The 10387-nt window shown below is 43.6% G+C and overlaps 1 pseudogene; it reads left to right on the top strand.

Moving 5' to 3' along the window:
• The first annotated feature begins 5927 nt into the window (after nucleotides 1-5927).
• Nucleotides 5928-6046, top strand: LOC126185813 (5S ribosomal RNA; annotated as a pseudogene).
• Nucleotides 6047-10387: the final 4341 nt, after the last annotated feature.

Raw genomic sequence — 10387 nt, 5'->3', positions numbered from 1 at the left:
ATCTACGTGAAGAGGAAGGAGAAGATCTCATGGTTGCATCGAATCTTTAAGTTTGATGCTATTCAAGACCTAGAATTCTACGGGTGTCTTGCTCTCCATCGACTCATGAAGAAGATGTATGAAAATAGTGTTGGTGTGTCTGCTTATGAAAATGTAAAATTACTTTTAAGTTGGATAAGCACTCCGTATTCAGCCCACAAGTGGCCCGTCAGGACCATCTGACCGCAGTGTCATCCTCAGATAAGGATGCTTATAGGAGGGGCGTGTGGCCAGCACACTGCTCTCCCAGTTGTTATGACGGTTTTCTTTGCTATATATCTTTGGAAGCGGACACCACCACATGCCTCCTGCTCCCATAACCCAATTCGCGCTGAACGATAGGCGTGATTCCATGCAACCATTCTATATATTTTGTTATCTTCCATCTTAAACTTCACCTCCATAATAGCACTCATCTTACGCAAAGCTGAAGAAATACTTTTAACTTACTTGCTACAACAGTAACACTGGTAGGAATTTGGTTTTTATAAATCTACGCTAAAAACTAACAGCCCCAGTAGCATAGCCTTTAAAATAATTCTGATGGACGGTGCATGCTTAGAATCTACACTCCTGGAAATGGAAAAAAGAACACATTGACACCGGTGTGTCAGACCCACCATACTTGCTCCGGACACTGCGAGAGGGCTGTACAAGCAATGATCACACGCACGGCACAGCGGACACACCAGGAACCGCGGTGTTGGCCGTCGAATGGCGCTAGCTGCGCAGCATTTGTGCACCGCCGCCGTCAGTGTCAGCCAGTTTGCCGTGGCATACGGAGCTCCATCGCAGTCTTTAACACTGGTAGCATGCCGCGACAGCGTGGACGTGAACCGTATGTGCAGTTGACGGACTTTGAGCGAGGGCGTATAGTGGGCATGCGGGAGGCCGGGTGGACGTACCGCCGAATTGCTCAACACGTGGGGCGTGAGGTCTCCACAGTACATCGATGTTGTCGCCAGTGGTCGGCGGAAGGTGCACGTGCCCGTCGACCTGGGACCGGACCGCAGCGACGCACGGATGCACGCCAAGACCGTAGGATCCTACGCAGTGCCGCAGGGGACCGCACCGCCACTTCCCAGGAAATTAGGGACACTGTTGCTCCTGGGGTATCGGCGAGGACCATTCGCAACCGTCTCCATGAAGCTGGGCTACGGTCCCGCACACCGTTAGGCCGTCTTCCACTCACGCCCCAACATCGTGCAGCCCGCCTCCAGTGGTGTCGCGACAGGCGTGAATGGAGGGACGAATGGAGACGTGTCGTCTTCAGCGATGAGAGTCGCTTCTGCCTTGGTGCCAATGATGGTCGTATGCGTGTTTGGCGCCGTGCAGGTGAGCGCCACAATCAGGACTGCATACGACCGAGGCACACTGGGCCATCACCCGGCATCATGGTGTGGGGAGCGATCTCCTACACTGGCCGTACACCACTGGTGATCGTCGAGGGGACACTGAATAGTGCACGGTACATCCAAACCGTCATCGAACCCATCGTTCTACCATTCCTAGACCGGCAAGGGAACTTGCTGTTCCAACAGGACAATGCACGTCCGCATGTATCCCGTGCCACCCAACGTGCTCTAGAAGGTGTAAGTCAACTACCCTGGCCAGCGAGATCTCCGGATCTGTCCCCCATTGAGCATGTTTGGGACTGGATGAAGCGTCGTCTCACGCAGTCTGCACGTCCAGCACGAATGCTGGTCCAACTGAGGCGCCAGGTGGAAATGGCATGGCAAGCCGTTCCACAGGACTACATCCAGCATCTCTACGATCGTCTTCATGGGAGAATAGCAGCCTGCATTGCTGCGAAAGGTGGATATACACTGTACTAGTGCCGACATTGTGCATGCTCTGTTGCCTGTGTCTATGTGCCTGTGGTTCTGTCAGTGTGATCATGTGATGTATCTGACCCCAGGAATGTGTCAATAAAGTTTCCCCTTCCTGGAACAATGAATTCATGGTGTTCTTATTTCAATTTCCAGGAGTGTAATTTCAACAGTGCCCAATAGCAAAGGTTTTCACAATAACAATTCTTATGGACTGTGAGCTATATAGATACAAATACACTTGAAAACTATTCTGACTTGGATGGCTAGCAGCAGGTGAAAAACTTGAAAGCTATTCTATTTAATTGGAAATTGGTGATATGGTCTTATGGGACCAAACTGCTTAGGTCATTGGTCCCTAAGCTGACACACTACTTAATCTAACTTACGCTATGGACACTACTTAATCTAACTTACGCTATGGACAATGCACACACCCATGCTCAAGGGAGGACTTGAACCTCCCAACTGGGGGGAGCCTCATAGACCGTGACAAGGCGCCTTCCTATAAAGTTTTGCATTACACTAGTTCATTATACATTGAAGAGCCAAAGAAACTGGTACACCTACCTAATATCATGTAAAATCCCCACGAGCATGCAGAAGTGCTGCAACACGGCGTGGCACGGACTCGACTAATGTCTGAAGTAGTGTTGTACGGAATTGATACCATGAATCCTGCAGGACTGTTCACAAATCCGCAAGAGTACAAGGATGCGTAGATCTCTTCTGAACAACATGTTGCAAGGCATCCCAGATATATTCAATAATGTTGATGTCTGGGGTGTCTGGTGGCCAGTGGAAGTATTTAAACTCTGAGGAGTGTTCATGGAGCCATTCTGTAGCAATCCTGGATGTGTGGGGTGTCACATTGTTCTGCTGGAATTGCTCAAGTCCATCGGAATGCACAATGGACATGAATTGATGGAGGTGATCAGACAGGATGTTTATGTATCAGAGTATGTAGATGTATCAGGGGTCCCATATCACTCCAACTGCACACATCCCACACCATTACATAACCTCCACCAACTTGAACAACCCCTGCTGACGTGCAGGTTCCACACATTCATGAGGTTGTCTCCATACCCAATACATGTCCATTTGCTTGATACAATTTGAAATGAGACTTGTCTGATCAGGCACCATGTTTTCAGTCATCAACAGTCCAATGTCAGTGTTGATGGGCCCAGGCGAGGCATAAACTTTGTGTCGTGCAGTCGTCAAGGGTACATAAGTGGCCCTTCAGATCTGAAAGTTCATGTTGATGATGTTTCATTGAATGGTTTGCAGCCAGACATTTGTTGATGGCCCAGCATTGAAATCTGCAGCAATTTGTGGAAGGGTTGCACTTCTGTCACACTGAATGATTCTCTTCAGTTGTTGTTGGTCCCGTTCTTGCCGAGTCTTTTTCCAACCACAGTGATGTCAGAGATTTGATGTTTTACCAGATTCCTGATATTCACAGTACACTCATGAAATTGTCATACAGGAAAATCCCCTCTTCATTGCTACCTAAGAGATTCTGTGTCCCATCGCTTGCTCACCGACTACAACACCACGTTCAAACTCACTTAAATCTTGATAATCTGCCATTGTAGCAGTAGTAACTGATCTAACAACTGGGTCACACACTTGTTGTCTTATATAGGCATTGCCAACTGCGGTGCCATATTCTATCTGTTTACATATCTCTGTATTTGAATATGCATACCTATCCAGTTTCTTTGGCGCTTCAGCATATAATTCATTTTACATATGTTTTATATTAATTTTATATCACCTTATCCATATTTTTAAGTAATTTTAGAAATAATTCTCCAGGTATTTTAGGTCATAAAAATTCAGACCCTATGGTTACAGATCCTTTTTCTTATTCATACACTAAATGAATTTTCAAAAGGGGAAGCTGCTCCTACTGCCCCCCCCCCCTTCATCCTTGTGGGGGCTCTTAAGTGGCAGCAGCAGCACAAGTAGGGTAAATTGTTTATGTGTACTTTAGTGATGTCTTGTGTGTGTACATGGATGCATTTTGAATCATTCCTACTTGGATTTCCCACCATTATTTACAAGTCAACAATAATCTTATACTGTCAGAGTCCTCTAAAGCAGTCTGATAGTGAAATAATTGTTTTTAACACACTAATAATGCAGGGACAAAGTCTTTACAGTGAAACATAGACTTGATATGTAGCAAGATCATATTTGTTGCACTATGCTGATTGTTAAACATTGAATTAGTGGGATATCATTACATTTGTTTCAATAAAGCACTGTGGCAGTAAATGTTAAACATTTAAAGTCTTGTATTTGCGTGTGTCTTCTTGAAAAGTGGGGTAATTGGAATACTGGGAAAAAAAATGTGCAAAATTGTAACAAATTGCCCCAAAACTGTAAATAGTAATGATAGGTGGTCATAAGTTGTCAAAAAGTGCCACTGGACACGATATTCTACAGCAAACTGCAAAAAACTAAATTACAAATACATCAGATGCAAAAGACTAAACTGCAAATATCACACATCAAGTGTAGTCTCAAAGTGTCTAACATCATTTTTGGGTTACAAATTACATTAAATACAATAATTCAGCCCAACCTGGAATTTATACATCACACATTTGACCTCTAGGAGGAGACATGAACATTTTGGGATCATAAATCATGGTAATTAAGGCTAGATTTGCATAAACATAACATGGGCTACTCAGAGGGTGTGACAGCCATTTTGGCTCATAAATTATGGAATTAGGACGACAGTTATGTATTTATAGTGGGTAATAAATTATGGTCCTTAAAATTAGTTTAAAATCATTTGTCCATAAATTAGACTTGCATAAAGGTAACTACGAGCATAAGTTTACAGTTTGTTTACATAAGTCTAAAAGCATCTGGTAGCCATTTTATTTACATAAAGCCCACAGCAAAGTGAGCACCATTACAGAAAAGGCAGGATAGGAAGCTATTATTGAACTACCAACATGATCTGCTCTGACTGAGGTTCAACATCACCAAGTGATAGCCATTCGAGGTCAATTTTTGGATGTGTTCAAATCTGAAGTGGAGGAAAGACAGATAAAGCAGCTCATGGTAAAACGCTGTTTCAACAACAAGGATCATCCACAAATTAGTCATTGCTCATATAGAGTGTCACCAGTTAAATGACAGATAATCCGTGAGGAAGTGGAGAACCTGCAACAAAATTACATCAGTAAACCTTCAGAGTGTTTTTGGTCCTCTTACTGATTGTGGTACCTATGAAGAAGAGTGACAGCGTATGACGTTTCTGCATCGGCTACTAATGACTGAACAAAATCATGAAGAATGATTACTATCCATTGCTGTGCATTGCTGACACCCTAGAATGCTAGAGAGGAGCAAATTATTTCTCAACTATGGACATGCAGACGGGATACTGGCAAACTGAGACTGATGATGCTGGCCAGAGAAAGACTACCTTCACAACTCCTGATGGTATCTATGAGTTTTAAGTCATGCTGTTTGGACAGTCTAACACTCCCATCACCTTTAATCATATGATGAATAATCTGCTTCAGCACTTTCAATGTAGGACATGTATTTGCAATCTGGACACCATTGTCATTTTTCAAAGACATTTGAAGAACATCTAAGTCACCTGACAACTGTGTTGAAGTATGTTCTGATTGCAGATCTGTGCCTGAATTCAAAAATAAAAATCTTGGGGCTCTACTGAATAGTGATGGCATCTGTCCTGATCCAGAGAAAATAAGAGCAGTCACAGATTTGTCCAACTCCCGAGCACACTCTTGATGTGAAAAGCATTTTTGGAATATCCTTGTACTACTGCTGATTCATAAAGGACTTGTGTCCCAAGACAAATCTCTTGCAAGAACAAGAAAATGCCAAATTTTCCTGGGATGAGGGACAAGTAACATCTTTCCTTGTTGTTATGGAGGCACTAATATCCTCTCCAGTCCTAGTGTTGTATGACGAGAATGCTGATATGGAAATTCACACCAATGTTAGAGGTTATGGGATCGATGGAGTTCTAGTGTAGATTCAGGGAGGTGCTGAAAAAATGCCAGTGGCCTTCTCGCAGTGGTAACATCGGTTCCCGTGAGACTACTGAAGTTAAGCACTGTTGGGCTTGGCTAGGACTTGAATGGGTGACCATCCAGGTCTACCGAGTGCTGTTGGCAAGTGGGGTGCACTCAGCCTTTGTGATGCCAACTGAGGAGCTACTTGATTCAGAAGTAGACTCCAGTCATGAAAACTGACAACAACCAGGAGAACGGTGTGCTGACCACACGCCCCCATATCTGCATCCAAGGATGACATGGCACTCAGTCAGTACCATTGGGTCTTCTGAAGCCTGTTCAGACAGTTAAATTTAGTCCAGAGCTGAAAAGATAATAGCGTATGTTTCCAGAGTACTCTCTAAGTCCAAGCTGAACTATTTTGTAACTGAGAAAGAGTACTTGAAGTTGTTTGGTCTATCAACAAGTTCCAGCCATATTTATTTGGCGAACCATTAACCATAGTGATGGCCTACCACTCTGTATGCTGGTTGACTAGCCTGAAGGATCTGTCAGGTCTGCTTGTATGATGGGCACTAAGGCTTCAAAAGCAGATGCAGACACAAAGATGTCAACTGCCTATCAAGGAATCCCTGGGTGAAACAGCACTGTCGATGAAACCTCAGTCATTGCTGCATTAAATAACATTGGTGATGAACAGAGGGAAGATCCAGTACTACTGAAAACTGTAGAAGCCTTGAAGGAGGAGGAACCAACCAAAGGAGAATGCCACTTAATAAATGGAACATCGTATAAGGGAAACTATGATCAAATGGGCTGTAGTGGTTGCTCATCATTCCAGTGTATCTACAGCCAGGTATCCTGAAGTACTACCATGACACTCCAACATCTAGCCACCTGAGATTTGTGAAGACTAGACAGAATCAGATGCAGGTATCACAGGCCAAATCTCTACTGTTCTGTTAGCTACTATGTGAGCCACTGCTGACAATGGAATCACATGCCTCAACTACCTTTGAGGCATCTGGTACCAATCCCACCTATAGCAACGCCATTCTAGCTCATTGGGATTGACCTCTTTTGGAGGTTCTTGAAGTCAACAAATGGGAATCATTTGAACTGGATAATAGCTTGCACTGATTATCCCACCTGCTATGATGTCAATAAAGCTGTGCTGATTGCTGAAGCTCTGGAAACTGCAGAGTTCCTTGTAGAAGACATCATTCTGAAATGTGGAAAAGTTTCCAATTGAGATGTATTTGAGGTAATTTCATTTTGCGACATCACCTGCAGGATTAAAATTGCCTACAATGGCCAATGGCCGTACAGAGCACTTTAATAAGACATCGGCATATTTCTTTTGATACACATTAATACTGAACTAAGAGACTGGGATACAATACTACTCATTGTGACATGTACATACAAAGCAGCAAAGCAAGATATTACAGACTTCACACCGTTATTTCTGTGACATGGTTGCGAGGTCAAATTGATAATAGATACATTGTTTCTGTTTCAGTCAGATGAAACTCAAGATGACTACATGGAAAACCTCATCATCAGGACCAAAGAAGCAAGGAAGCTGGCTCACCCCTGAGAAAGACCAAGAGCACTATAACACCAAGCGCCAGACAGTGAGGTATAGTCCAGGAGATTTGGTAAGCACTTTTACATCTGTGCAGAAAACAGAACTATCAGAAAAGATATTAAAGCACTACTTTGCACTATATCATATCCTCTGTCACTTGTCAGACATCATATATGAAGCCAAGGATTATGACTCTACATCATGAGGACAAAAGTGCAGAGACATCATCTATGTCCTCTGTCTGAAGCCCTATTACAATCCAAAGGACTGTACCGGCTTTGGGTGGTTCAAAGAAACTGAAGAAGCATTTGAAGATCACAAAGCCTCAATGGGAGGGGCTACCTTCAGTGCTCATCATAGCAAAAAGGATGTAACAGCACAACCAGAACATGAGGTTCCACTAACAATGTGATACGGAGGGTCATTGACAAGATCTAGAATCATTTCACTATAGTCATCTCCAATAAGAACTTCTGAAACAGCATGACACACTTTCTCCGGGAGAGAGAGTAATACCCTCAGCTGTGGTGTACTTAGTGTGGCATACTGGTTAGTGCCACTGGTTGGTGTGCTGTGAGCTGCCATTTGAAACCTGACCACAAGCAATTATTTGTTATTTCATTTCTGGGAAAAAAATGATGCACCATAAAGGAACTGTCTGAATGGGATGGAAATCGATAGATATGATGTACATATACAGACAAATTATTACAGTTTCACAAAAATTGGATGATTTATTCAAGATAAAGAGCTTCACAGACTCAGGAAATCAATAATGTGTTGGTCCAGCTCTGTCCCTTATGCAAGCAGTTATTCGTTTTGGCATTGATCAATAAAGTTGTTTTACACCCTCCTGAGGAATACTGTGACAAATTTCGGTCAATTGGTGCATTAGATTGTCAAAAATCCTAAGATGGTTGGAGGCCCCTCCCAATAATGCTCCAAACATTATCAACTGGGGAGAGATTTGGCAACCTTGATGGTCAAGGTTGGATTTGGCAAGCATGAAAACAAGCAGTAGAAACTCTCGTCATATGTGGGCAGGCATTATCTTGCTGAAATGTAAGCCCAGGGCAGCTTGCCATCAAGGGCAACAAAACGAGGTGTATAATATTATTGATGTGTAGCTGTGCTGTAAGGATGACACAGAAGACAACCAAAGGGGCCCTGGTATGAAAAGAAATGGCATCCCAGACCATCACTTCTGGTTGCTGTGCCGTATGGCAGGTGACAGCCGGGTTAGTATCCCACCACTGACCGGGGTGTCTCCAGACACATCTTTGGTCTGGAATCTCATTGACTGGAGTGGAATTGTCGTCATGGATGAGTCGCACTTCAAATTAAGCTGCGATGATCAGCAAAGACGTATCTGGAGACACCCTGGACAGTGGTGGGATACAACCTGTCTGTCACCCGCCATATTACCTGATAACTGAGAGTGATGGTCTGGGGTGCTCGGAATCAGAAATTCGTCCACTTGCTGGAGTTGTCAGAAAACAAATGAAAACCAAGTAAAAACATAACACAAAATTGACTTTTACTCTCCTGTACCATTGCCCAGTAGTAGAACATTCAAAGGTGCTCAAAGTGGTCACCCTGGACACCGATACACTGGTGCACTTGTTGAATGAAAAAATTATTTACTGCTTCCAGTGTTGCCTGCTGAAGAGAATTACAAGCAAGCATGATACGTTCCTGCAAGTCCTCTGGAGTTGTTGGAATATCGCGATAGACAACGTCTTTCATGCATCCCCCCCAAAAAAAGTCAAGAGAAATTTAAATTAGGAGACCTAGCAGGCCAAGTAACTGTTCCTCCTCAACCAATACATCTGGCAGGATACCTTCGGTTCAGAACACGACGCGCACGAAAGGCATTGTGCACTGGACATCCATTGTGTTGATACCACATAAGCATTCTGGATCTTAGTTGCACTTCATCCACAAGAGGAGGAAGAATTCTTCTGAGGAAGGTGGCATATGCTGCGCCGTTTAGACTACCATTGATGAAATAAGGGCCAATAATTGCAGTACCAAGCATCCCAGACCAGATGTTAACTCTCCATTGACGCTGATGTTCCACCTGTCTAAGCCACCGTGGGTTGTCGCTGGACCAATAATGCATGTTCCTTGTATTTACCTGTCCTTTTTTTGAGAAGGAACATTCATCGGTAAATAGAACATTGTAGATGTAGTTTGGGTTGGCAAGGATTTGCTGCTGTGCCCATTGACAGAACTGTATACGATTCTGGAAATCTTTCCCATGCAATTTTTGATGTAGGTGTACATGGTAAGGATGGAACCAGTGACGCGTAAGAATATGTAAGAATATGCATAAGAATACGACTGGTGACACGTAAGAATACACTGGTTTTAGGAACGCCAATCTTGTGTTCAAGCTGTCGCGTGCTCACATGTGGATTCATAGCAATGGAAGCGAGAACAGTAACTTCAGCAGCTTTATCTGTGTGAGCGCTATGACGATTGCGTTGTCGTGGGTTGAAACTTCCTGTTTCCTGAAGCATCGCAACAAGACAAGAAAACATGTCAGGAAGGTGGGCTCTTGTCAGGATACTGATCTCTGTACAGTTCTGCTGACTGCGTAGCATTTTGCCTACCCTCAACAACAACAACAACAACAACAACAACAGAGTGTCGTCGTAACTGCCGTCTGCTTCACGTCTGCTGTGCAGCGAGCTACCTTAATTTAAGTATTAACTGTATTTTTCTTACTTGTCACTTCTTCTTCCGTGGGTATTTGCTTTTAAGAAGCTTTAATTGTCGGGTGCTATTAATAGTGTTCCATAGATTTCGTGTTTGTTTTGAATACAGTCAGAGAGAGTCCCTTTAGTCAGCCATAGTGCCAGTAGTGTCAGTGTCGTCGTAACTGCTGTCCGCTTCACGTCTGCTGTGCA

The sequence above is a fragment of the Schistocerca cancellata genome, chromosome 4 (assembly GCF_023864275.1).
Source record: "Schistocerca cancellata isolate TAMUIC-IGC-003103 chromosome 4, iqSchCanc2.1, whole genome shotgun sequence".
NCBI lineage: Eukaryota > Metazoa > Arthropoda > Insecta > Orthoptera > Acrididae > Schistocerca > Schistocerca cancellata.
Note: the sequence above shows the minus strand (reverse complement) of the source record. Positions and strands in the feature narration are given on the sequence as shown.